This window comes from Lactuca virosa, chromosome 9 (genome assembly GCF_052849685.1).
Source record: "Lactuca virosa cultivar CGN04683 chromosome 9, Lactuca_virosa_CGN04683_v6, whole genome shotgun sequence".
Lineage (NCBI taxonomy): Eukaryota > Viridiplantae > Streptophyta > Magnoliopsida > Asterales > Asteraceae > Lactuca > Lactuca virosa.
The window spans coordinates 180,965,662-180,977,479 of NC_136434.1; positions in this window are offsets into that span (position 1 = coordinate 180,965,662).

Genomic DNA, 11,818 nt, shown 5'->3' on the forward strand with positions numbered 1-11,818 from the left:
GGATTACACGGGGCATACGTGGAGTTAGTGGAAACCCTATTTTAGGGTGTTGTACCCTATATAAGAATCTTAAGTCTGTAGGGATGGCCTCTTCGCCAGCCTCCATGCCCCCAAAACCCTAGAAATCGTCTCTTAGCCTCCATTGTTGTGCATTTGAGTTCCTAAGAAGATTTTGGTGGTTGTATTGCTCCTTGCGAAGGAAGTATAGAAGTTGGAAGGTGCTTTGCTTGGTGCGAAGGTTGTAGATCCAGAATCATCACCCTTGTTGCAAGCTTATTGAGGTATCAAGTTCAAACCTTGTCTTATCCATGATTAGATCTCTTCATTTCCTTGTTTATATGCTTTTGGTCCCTTTTTGGATTGGTTTGAGGAGTGGGATCGTTCAAAGGACTTATTATTTTAAATATGAGCTTGTTTTAGAAAGTACATGTCTTCCCCATCCCGGAAATATAAATTTCATAGAAATCCGACTCCGTATGAATTAGATAAGATTTTTAAAAGATATAAAAGTCAGTCGCGCACAAGGAATGTGTGACGTAAAAAGCTACGAAGAGAATGGTTGACTTTTAGCTAAAGCCACCAAAAAGAAAATCGTAGTACTCTTTAAAATAAGAATTTTGAAAAAAAGAATGTCAAAAACGGAGTCCGTACGAGAGAGTTATGATTTTAGCAAAATCATTTAATTTTATAAAAATATGGACGAAAAAATAAAGTCAAAATTTGCCGAAGCAGTCTAAACGAAAGTTGTAGATCTCATCGATAGCTACGTGTGGATAAAAAGAACGTCAAAAACGGAGTTTGTATAAACGAGTTATAATGTATAATATCATATTTACGTATTAAAACAAAGTATAAATCATATATACGCATATATATATATATATATATATATATATATATATATATATATATATATATATATATATATATATATATATATATATATATATATATATATATATATATATCATTAGAAAGGTATCGACGATGCGATCGTTATAAGAGTAGTGCTGAGTAGTTTCGACATTAGTTTAGAACAAATATCATTAAATCTATTTAAAATAGTAGTATAAAGGGGTGTTTAGTCGTTTAAATAACTATGAGGTCATTTAAGTAACTAGATGGTGGTTTTTGAAAATATAATTACTATAAATAAGAGGCTTTAGGCTCTCATATTTGTGACATCCCCATTTTCACGGCCAGAAAAGACCGATTTTGTTTGTGCTTTATAAAAATCAGAGTACTTCTTTTAACAAAAATGTTGCGGAATTTGTTCCCAGAAAACATGATAAATAGGTTATCAAAGCATTTCCGAGGAAATGTATTATTCTTCATTTTCAAAACATTGGGATGTCATTGTCAATACAGAAACATAAGCATAAACAGAGCTTACATTATTTACACTAGTGCACTACATCTCTTTTAAATCTCTCAGTGTAAAGTAGCTTCGTATTGACACCTGTGATACAAATAAGCTTGAGTGGGTCAGGTTGGGAAACCTGGTGAGTACATAGGGTTTTCAACCCACAATAATATAATTATTATGTTTAAACATCAAACAATCAACCCAATTACCCATCCCCATTATCTTCCTTACTCTCAAGGGTCTACCCTAAGAGTCATTTATTCGTTCATTCCGAAGTCCCTTGCCTCCAGGGTTATAAGACAGGCACTAGGTCCATAGCTGCCAATGCTCGTTCGTAAAGCACTAAATCCATAGCTGCTAAAGTTCATTCATCGGGCACTAAATCCATAGCTACCAGTGTTCATCTAATAGGTACTAAGTCCATAGCTACCAACGTTTATCAGGTACTAAGTCCATAGCTACCAACGTTTATCCATCAGGTACTAAGTTCATAACTGCCGATATTATTTAGGCACTAAGTCTATAGCTTCCAATGTTCACTCACATCATCTTTCATCCCTCATCATTCATCTACCCATGTTTCACCCAACATATTTGTAGATATAAAATACATATACAGTTTAAATCATATAAAACTTGTATAAAATCGTTCATCCAGCATAGATAGCAAGTATACAGATAATATGCACACATAGCACGTAGTTTATATAAAATACTTCATATCTATGTGTAAGATGAAAGTAACTATGCACTCACCTGATTAGGTGGTGACTTAGCACTTGAACAGCACTTCGTTATCTCAAAACAATTTTTCCTCGACCAAAACCTAGTATAAATACCACTAGGGTTTAGTTTTAACGTTAACCGCGACTAATTAATAGTCTAGCTATTATTATTATTATATAAGCGTTAAATAACAGTCAATATAACTCATAATAATAGCCCAAATAATTATTTTAAGGACCCAATAACATTACTATAATTATTTGAAAGTTATATTAAAAATTGCGTAGGCGTAGCTCACTTACAACGAATTTTAAATAAAACCGGGCTTTGCTCGGAGCAGCGTTTCCGAACCGAAAGACCCTTTTTCTCGGGACTCCGGGAGCCTCGGGGCTTCCTTTAGGGGCTAGGGATTTTTTCCTAGGGCTTAAGGGTGGTTTGGGGAGCTAGAGAGAGAAAGAAACTAGAGAGAGAATGAGAATTGGTGTGAAAAATCCGGAAACCCTCGCCCCTTTTTATAGCCTGCGAGGCCTCGGACTACGCTGGGCGTAATCCTTGGCTACGCGGCGCGTATCTTCGGATGAGGCTGCCAGCGAGCCTCCAGCTGTCTTGCACTCGGAACGGTTAAGAGCCGGAGTACGCGGGGCGTACCCAACTTCGGACGCGGGGCTTAATGGTGAGGCGACGTGTCCGAATCTGAAGACCAGACCGTGATCAGCAAGCGACGGCCCTGATTGAGCCACGTCATCACCCCCCTCGCAGTTTCACATTTTTCTTTCCCAACTTCTAAAAATCATAACTTTCGCATACGATCTCCGTTTTCGACGTTCTTTATATCCACGCGTAGGCGGGAACGTACTCTACAACTTTCGTTTAGACTCCGTCGGCTAATTTTGACTTTATTTTAAAAGTTATATTTTTAACAGGCCGGGACAGGATTGGTCCGTTAAAAATTCATAACTTCTTCATCCGACGTCTGTTTTCGTCTGTCTTTTTATCGTTATGCTACTATTAACGAGATCTTCGATTCTCGTTTAGGTTGTGTTGGCTAAAAACCGCTCGATCTAATATTCGAACTTCGGGCTGTACACTGCTAAGCCGAAACTTCGAAAAATCATAACTTCCTCATACGAAGTCAGATTTGGGTGTTCTTTTTATGGACGCTCTCGGTTTAACGTATTCTACGACTTTTATTTAGATCGCTAAGGCTAAAACTCGCTGTATCGTAAATTCACTATTTACGCTTCCCGGTGGCGTGCCGGTTTTGCCGTAAAACTTCGACGGGTCATAACTTCTTCGTTATAACTCGGATTTCGGCGTTCTTTATATGTACGGAACCCTTGAGACATATTCTACAACTTGGGTAAGATTATTTATTCTAAATAATCTTTTGTTGAAAAGTCGTTTTCGACCCTTATTATCTCTAAATTGACTAGCCCGGATCTACGGGCGTTACAATATTTCTTGCACCATTCTCTTGATTCAAGAGTCTTTCTCTTCTTATCCCCGAGAATTTCGGTCCCTTGTGATTCGACTTCTCTTTCTGTAGTTGTAGTATAGTGAGGTGAGCGCTGAAGCGATACAAGAATCTTTTTAGAAAAAAGATTCAGCGACGAATTTCTGACCATGGAGTTCCAAGTTTTCGCTTGAAACCCTGTAAGTTGAGCTACACTTATTACGCTTAAGTATAACTTATGTTTAAATTCATTATCGTAAATATGAACCTATAAACAAGATTTATTAGTGATTCTAAGTCGTTATACTGATTGAACTACTTACGGGGATGATGCCTAGGTTGTGATTTAGTGAGGTGTTTAAAGTGGGATTTCCAAACAGTATACTTCGTATACCAAATGGACCCTACCTCCGATATCATCCTACCTGGTTGTTCCTTACTTGATTGATCTTGAAGTAGACTTTGAGTTAATGATGAATCTAGACTAATAATTAGTCGCAATAAATATTAGAGTAAAATTTAGCGATAATAATATTAGGTTTCGTCAAAGGAAAAAACAATTGCTAGAAGTGAAGCGTTGCCTGAATTACGAGTCGTACTTTAACAAGTGAGTGCATAGTTATTTTCATCTTACACATAGATATGAAGTATTTAATATTAATACATACTTATGTGCTTATTATTTGTGCTAAGACTATTATGTGTTAGATAAGATATTATGAGATGGTGTTTAACTGATTTAATCATATAAGTATTATATACTTATAAATATGTATTGGGTAGCGACGGGTGATGAGAGATAGGTGGTGATAGAAAGGTGATGATAACTACGTGATGATAGATATGCAATGATAAATAGGTGATGTGAGATGAGAGATGACTAGGAGATGTTATAACCTTGACCAACGATGTTACGATGTAGTCATCTACCAGAGTATAGATGGCGACCACAGGCTATTCTAAACAAGTTATGTGGAAACACCGGCATGCTCGTAACCTGTAGGCGATGAGTTACGAGTTCAGGCAATGTAGTAACTACGTATTCATGCGATGATACTCTAACCTTTACTGGACACGTATTGAGGGAGTAATCCCCGAATCAATACCATCTATGCGATGTAGGCGATGATCCTTAGGAAAAGCCCTTAGGAACAAACATATAAGGAAATGTGATGTAAGGCGATGAGAGGTAAATATGATGTAGGATATGACTCTTTAGATAAATCTTTAGGGAAGAATAAATAAATAAAATGGGGATGGGCAATCAGGATAATTCTTTGCCATGAAATATGTGAAGAAACAAATTAACTATATTATTGTGGGTTGAAAACCCTATGTACTCACCAGGTTTCCCAACCTGACCGACTTAGTTTATTGTATCACAGACATAAATTCTGCTGAGGGATTCAATGAGATGTAGATCATTAGTGTAAATTAATGTAAGGTCTGTTTATGCTTATGTTTCTGTATTGACAATGACATCCCAATGTTTTAATTTAGATAAAATACATTTCTTCATAAATGCTCTGATTTTAAAATAAGCATAAAGAAAATTTTTAAAATGACCGTGAATTTGGGGATGTCACAGTTGGTATCAGAGCATTAGTTTAAGCGAACTAGATATTTTAGGAAATTTCTAGACTTAAACTTAGAATGTTAAGTGATGATTGTGAGATGAGTGTCTGCTATATTTAGGATGTATGCCTGAATAGACACGAGCACTAGCTTATTTAGGGGAGATGCCTAAATTGCTTTTATGTGCTAAATGATTTACGCTATAATATGTCTTATATGCTTTATGATGCTATCAGATCTATGGTCTATTTCCGACCGGATTTGGAAATTTTATGTGTACAGAATTCTAAACGTTTAATTACGGTATTAGAACTAGGATATAACTTTTCAGAGTGATAAGGAGATTTATACGTCTATCGTAAATAAAGCTTTCCTATCTTAATTCTCTTCACTTCACACCGAACGTCTGATTTGGTGTATAGATCGACATGGTGAGAACTCACAATAGATTAGGAAACGGTTATGGAAACTTGCAGCCTGAGCCACGAAAGATTGAGCGTGCAGCAGTGTCACACCCCCAAACCGGAACGACGAAAACGTTCAGGAGTGGAGGACATCATGTATAATATCACAACAATTGAATAATAGTAATCAAAGCAACAACAACCATTGTATTAATAACATAGTATTTACATTGTGTTCAAAACATTACTTTATTTACATTAAAACTATAACAAAAGTTAAGACTTAAAGCTCCGTCTTCGCAACACCTGAGAATGTACCTGTCTACTAACGTTCCTGAGAATACAAGTGGTTTGAAAAAGTGTCAACATTAAAGTTGGTGAGCTCGTAAGTATTTTTGTTATAAAAAGTATACTCTTTGTTCTTTGGAAAAGTTCGCATGTTCCTCCAGAAAATCCTATATTTTCTTAATGAGTAATATGACCGTACCCGTTCCTTCTGTGATCATTTAGTGAATACAAATTATATATAATATAGATCGAATAGACAGTTGAATGTGTGGATCTTCCCTAAGCCCACAACCAAACAAGGAACAGGAAGTAAGGCGGAAGTCACACATTCCACTGCCCATCGGATCTTCATTATATATAATTCCAACGTATTCACCAAGTAATCACATAATTAACATTAATGATCCTTTTAGATATGATGGATGTGTTTCCTTCAGAAAATCCTATATTTTCTTAGTAAAATGGTGACCACAATAGTTCCTTCTACAATCACTTAGTTTATACTAGCTATATATAATCTAATATCGAACGGACAGTTGAATGTGTGAATCTTCCCTAAGCCCACAACCAAACAAGGAACATGAAGTAAGGCGGAAATCACACATTCCATTGTCTATCGGATATTATTTATATATAACTCTGATGTATAAACTAAGGAATTATAGAATTAACCATTAAAGGTCCTTTATGTTATACTAGTTTTGTGAATAAGTGTTGAACCTTTTGTAAATATGTTCCTAGTTCCACTTACTCTATTGTAAAACATGGTTTTCAGTAATAATTGTATTTGTTTTCAGGAAGTTAAGTCGAAAACTGTTTGCCTTTAAAATAATGATGTTTATCATAGAAAATCCTATATTTTCTATAAAACCGATTTGTAGTCTTAATCGTTCCAAGACCGAAAAGCACAAGTATAATTTCCATACTTAGTTTAATGATACCTAGTTTTATTTATAAGTGAAACTAGCTGAAGATGTGTTTGCCCTGTAAACTCGATGCGATGATACTACCCTCCTATGATCACTTAGTACATACGAGTTGTATATAACCGAGATCGAACAGACAGTTGAATGGGTGAATCTGCCCTAAGACCAAAACCAAACAAGGAACAAGAAGTAAGGAAAAATCACATATTCCACTATCTACCTGACTTCAACTTTATATAACCCTATTGTATATATTGGGTAATCACATAGTTAATATCCCTTGAGACTATCTAAGATAAAGTATATTACTTGTATTCCCCCCTTAAAATAGTGAAAAATTATGAAAAAGGTAGGGGTATGAACTCACTTGATAAAGGTGGTGATTCGGACAACACTTCGCTTCTACAAATGATTTTCCTTGACGAAACCGTGAGTTTTTATTGAAAATCGGGCTTTGTGCGGGCCGAGTTTCAAACCGAAAAGAATATTTTCTCGGGGACTTCGGGTGCTCCAGGCTTTCTTCGGGTGTTAGGGAGATTCCCGAGGCTTCAGGGGTTTTAAGATGGCTTGAGAGAGAGTTTAGAGTGTAAAAGCGAGTAAGTTGGCAACCAAAACCGGAAAGTCTCGCTTGCTATTTGTAGTAGGCTGCTGATCTTCGGTACGTTGGGCGTACATGCGAGGGACGTTGGGCGTTACGGTACGCAGGGCGTACCCTCGTACGTGCAACGTATGGAGCTACGTGGCGTATCATCGGACTTCGGGCTTCGGACGTGTCAACCATGCAAGATACGTGTCTAACTATGCGAAGGAAGGGCAACGTGGCTGACTCCGGACTTAGCCACTGCATACGCGGGGCGTACTCCTTTGGACATGCCTCGTATTTTGTGCCTCAAACTTCAAAAAATCATATCTTTCGCATACGAGCTCCGTTTTTGATATTCTTTATATCCACGCGTATGTGAGACCGTACTCTACGAATTTCGTTTAGACTCCGTCGGCTAATTTTGACTTTATTTTTAATGTTATATTTTTAACAGACCGGGACAGGAAAAGTCCGTTAAAAATTCATAACTTCTTCATCCGACATCCGTTCTCATCTGTCTTTTTACCGTTGAGCTACTATTGATGAGATCTTCGACTCTCGTTTAGGTTGTGTCGGCTAAAAATCGCTCAATCTATAATCCGAATTGCGGGTTGTACACTGTTGTGCCGAATCTTAGAAAAATCATAACTTCCTCATACGAAGTCAGATTTGGACGATCTTTTTATGAACGCTCTCGGTTTAACGTATGTTACAACTTTCATTTAGACACCTAAGGCTAAAAAGCATTTTATTGTAAACTCACTTTTTACGTCACACAGCGTTGTGTCGGTTCTGTCGCGAAACTTCGATATGTCATAACTTCTTCGTTATAACTCGGATTTCGGCGTTCTTTATATCTCCGAAATCCTTGTCACGACCATTACCACTATATTCATAAATATCAGGTTGTTACAATCAGAAGTAGCAGCTGCACCCAAGCCAATCATAATGGCAGGAGTACAAGCAATGATATAAATGATGTTGGATCGGCAGATGGAAGAAACGAGGCTTCTACTTTAAAAAATAGGGATGAACCTACTATGCCTATTGTGAAGCCTGGAGTGAATGAAGAGATGTCAGAGGAGGGAAATTACAGTCGTACTGTGAGTTATGTTGAACCCCGAGTGGTCAGGAGGAACGACCCGGATATATGGATTGACAAGGATAGGCGTATGTATAAGAACTTTTTGGGTGCCAAGCCACCAAGCCTTTCTGGAAGCCTAAATCCAGTAGAGATCATGGACTGGATCTTCGAGATGGAGATAGTATTTGAAAGTTGCAATTGCAGCAACAAGCAAAAAACTGTGTTTGCAGTCAGACAACTAAAGACCAGAGTTTTAAGTTGGTGGAAGTTGTTGGCAGATACAATGCCACGAGGAGAAGCCATGTGGATTTCTTGGGAAGCATTCCTGGAGCAGTTGAAAATGCAATATTGCTCGGAGGTAGATCTGATAGACCTTAACAACGAGTTTTAGAACCTGAAGAAAGGGAAGATGAGTGTTGATGACTAGGCCACCACATTCATCGAGAAGAGGAAGTTATTCCCCTCCTTGGTGCCTATTGAACTCTCCAAGATCTATAGGTTTTCTAATGGATTGCCAGCAGACTTTGGTGTAACGGTAAAAATTGAAACTACTTTGAAGACAACCATTAGAGCAACCAAGAATGTAGAGATCCATATAAGAGAAAAGGGTCTAGAAAAAGATAAGGTGGGAGAAAAGTGGAAGCCTGAAGGATTCTCAAGATACGATAAGAAAGGAAGATTCTCGAAGTCCAACCTGGACGACCAAAAGGTTGGAGGTAGTGATGGAACCAAGTGGTGTGAGAAGTGCAAGAAGAAGCACTTCGGAAGATGCGATCGAGAAGTGACTTGCTATAAGTGTGGTAGGATCCCTCACTATTCCAGAGATTGTAAATTCGACAACAAGAAGTGTTACAAATGTGAAGATAGTGGGCATATTTCGAAGACTGCCCAAAGAAAAACAAACCTGCAAGGCAAAATACGTCGCCGAAGCCAAAGGCAAGAGCATTCCAGATGATCCTTGATGAAGCAGGTGATGATGCAAGGGATTAGGAGTAAGGATCTATAAAGTAGCCATGTAGATAGTATTATGTGGTGTAGCCTAATATAAGAGGCATATGGTTGTTTTGGTCAAAAATCGACAAAGTGGATATTAACCAAATTGCACGAGAGGTTGTGGTGTTGTAGGTGAAGTGATTAACAGAATTAGAACAAGATTGCATGAGTGATTTATATGGAAAGCCCTTGATCCTTGCTAGGATCTCCAACATAAAACCTTGGGAAGTGATAATGATCACCTGCCTTGTATGATCTTATTTTTTTGAACATAAATTACAGAGATGAGCTTGATAATACGATTACAAATGATAAAGAGAGTCTATATGAGTAAGGTGTCAGAGAATTGTCCCCGTTGTGTGTGTTTTTTACAGGTGTATTTATAGTCTAGATTAAATGACTAAATGTCTAATATTTCCGGTATCCTGCTGAACTGGTATTTAAAACGTGCTTTGACTTGGTATTTCCGGGTCTTAAGCCTGGTTGGACCAATTCTTCGTTGAGAATTGATCTTCCCTTGACTATTTCTGCACATGCATTAGTTATGAACAAAATATGATCGTTATAAAAGTTAGTAAAAATAATAACGGTATTAGCCGGGATCCTAAAGTAGCTGAGAATCCTGGATATCTGAGGATCCTGACCCTAACAATTGCCCCCAAATTATACTTGCAAAATATTTGAATTGATTTCAAGTATTTAAAGTGTATAATTTAGTTAATTGGAAATAAAGGATTCAAAATTCAAACTCTAACGGATAGAGTTGTATCCGTTCAAAAGATATGATTATGTTGTCAAATCACTTTTCTCTCCTTGGTTTGAAGGTAAATTTCTTTCTCCTTTCTTCTTATTTTTCCTGTTTGTTGATTATAGGTAAAGAGGCACTCCATTCTCTCTCGAGCATACTGGATTTTCCGACGAGGACTTCACCGATCAGAGGATCCTATCTTATGAAGATACCTGTTCTTTTTGTGATTACGATATTGAGTCTTTGAAGTCAATCGGGGCTTTTCCTTCCGATGTTATTTTCAAGCCTTTTTATACTAAGACTCAACCTGAATTTGTCTCTCCGACGTGGGTTTATTTTCCTAAATACCCATTCATTCTAGGCTCGTGATCTGGAGGATCCTGCTTTAGGTTGATCGATTGAATCAATCTAAGGATCTAGACATGGGATTTAGCTAAGTTGGCCCATGTTTGTGATATTGAAACTTTTGGGTCTTGTCGTTTCTAGCTCAGAGCCAAAATAAGTAAATCACATCTTATTTTGAAATAAGAACGAAACGAAGGTTCTTGGAAAGAGAAATATTTCTTTATGAAACGTGAATCCATCCTGTCGGTGATCTCCTGCCAAGAAACCGGGTTAGAAAATGGTAGGATTTTATTTTATTTTGTTGAGGATATGAAATTCACACTTTCTTGTTTTATTTGTTTTGATGCAGCTTTCAAGTTCGAGGATCCCGTCCCTGCTGCTGAAGATACCAAGGAGAAGATTGGGAGTTTCCTTGGTTTTCCTGGGACTGGAAGATCCTTTAGGTTTGAAGAACTTAGCTTTCAAGAGAGTACATCTGTTACTGCCCCAATGTCGACAGGTAAAGATTCTTTGTTGGACTTTTTTTATGGAGGATCCTAAACTTATTGAGTTCTATTGTTATATTTAGGATCTAAGGCTACACACTCTAGTGCCTGGTTCACCCTTATTGATATCAACTCCACAATTCCTGGTGGCCAACTTGTGGTCAAGAAGGAGAATACCTCATCTTCTCTTCCTTCAAAGAGAAACTCGATAGATCTGACCATCAAGACTCCAAGATCCCGAAAAAGGAAGTCGGTTGAGACCTTGGATTTAGAGAGCCTTGGGGTGGACGAGGCGTTGAGGAAGCTGATCTCTTTCTCACAAGCGATAAGGATCTTTGTGCTTTTTCTATTTGATTTCAATTCTCTTACCGTGGTCCTTTATAGGTCGATGATCATGTTTCCTGATCCACCGAAGATCTAAAGGTTAAGCTTGACCAGATGGAGCATGCCTTGAAGGAGTAAAAAGGGATCAACTAGGAGCTTCTGAGTAAGGAGGGAGTTGCGAAAGAGGAGGAACATGAGCCAGAGATCAAGGAGGTGATTATAGAGAATGCAGGATCCTGGAATTTGGCCTTTTGGCATGAAACCTTGGCTACGTTGACTGAAAAGCTTGTAAATGCTAGTCATGATCCTGCAGAGAATAAAAGAAGAAAGAGACAGAGTATATCCCAACGGGGGGGGGGGGTGATCAAACATTGAATTAAGTTTGATAAATTTTAAAATCAATTTTAATTTTTTGTTTTGTAAAGCAATATTTTCTTTTTTGTAGGATAGGAGGGTAATCCCTTTTAATACTGATGCTTTGGTTTATCTCTTTTCTTGCGTGGTTGATTTGGTTGTAA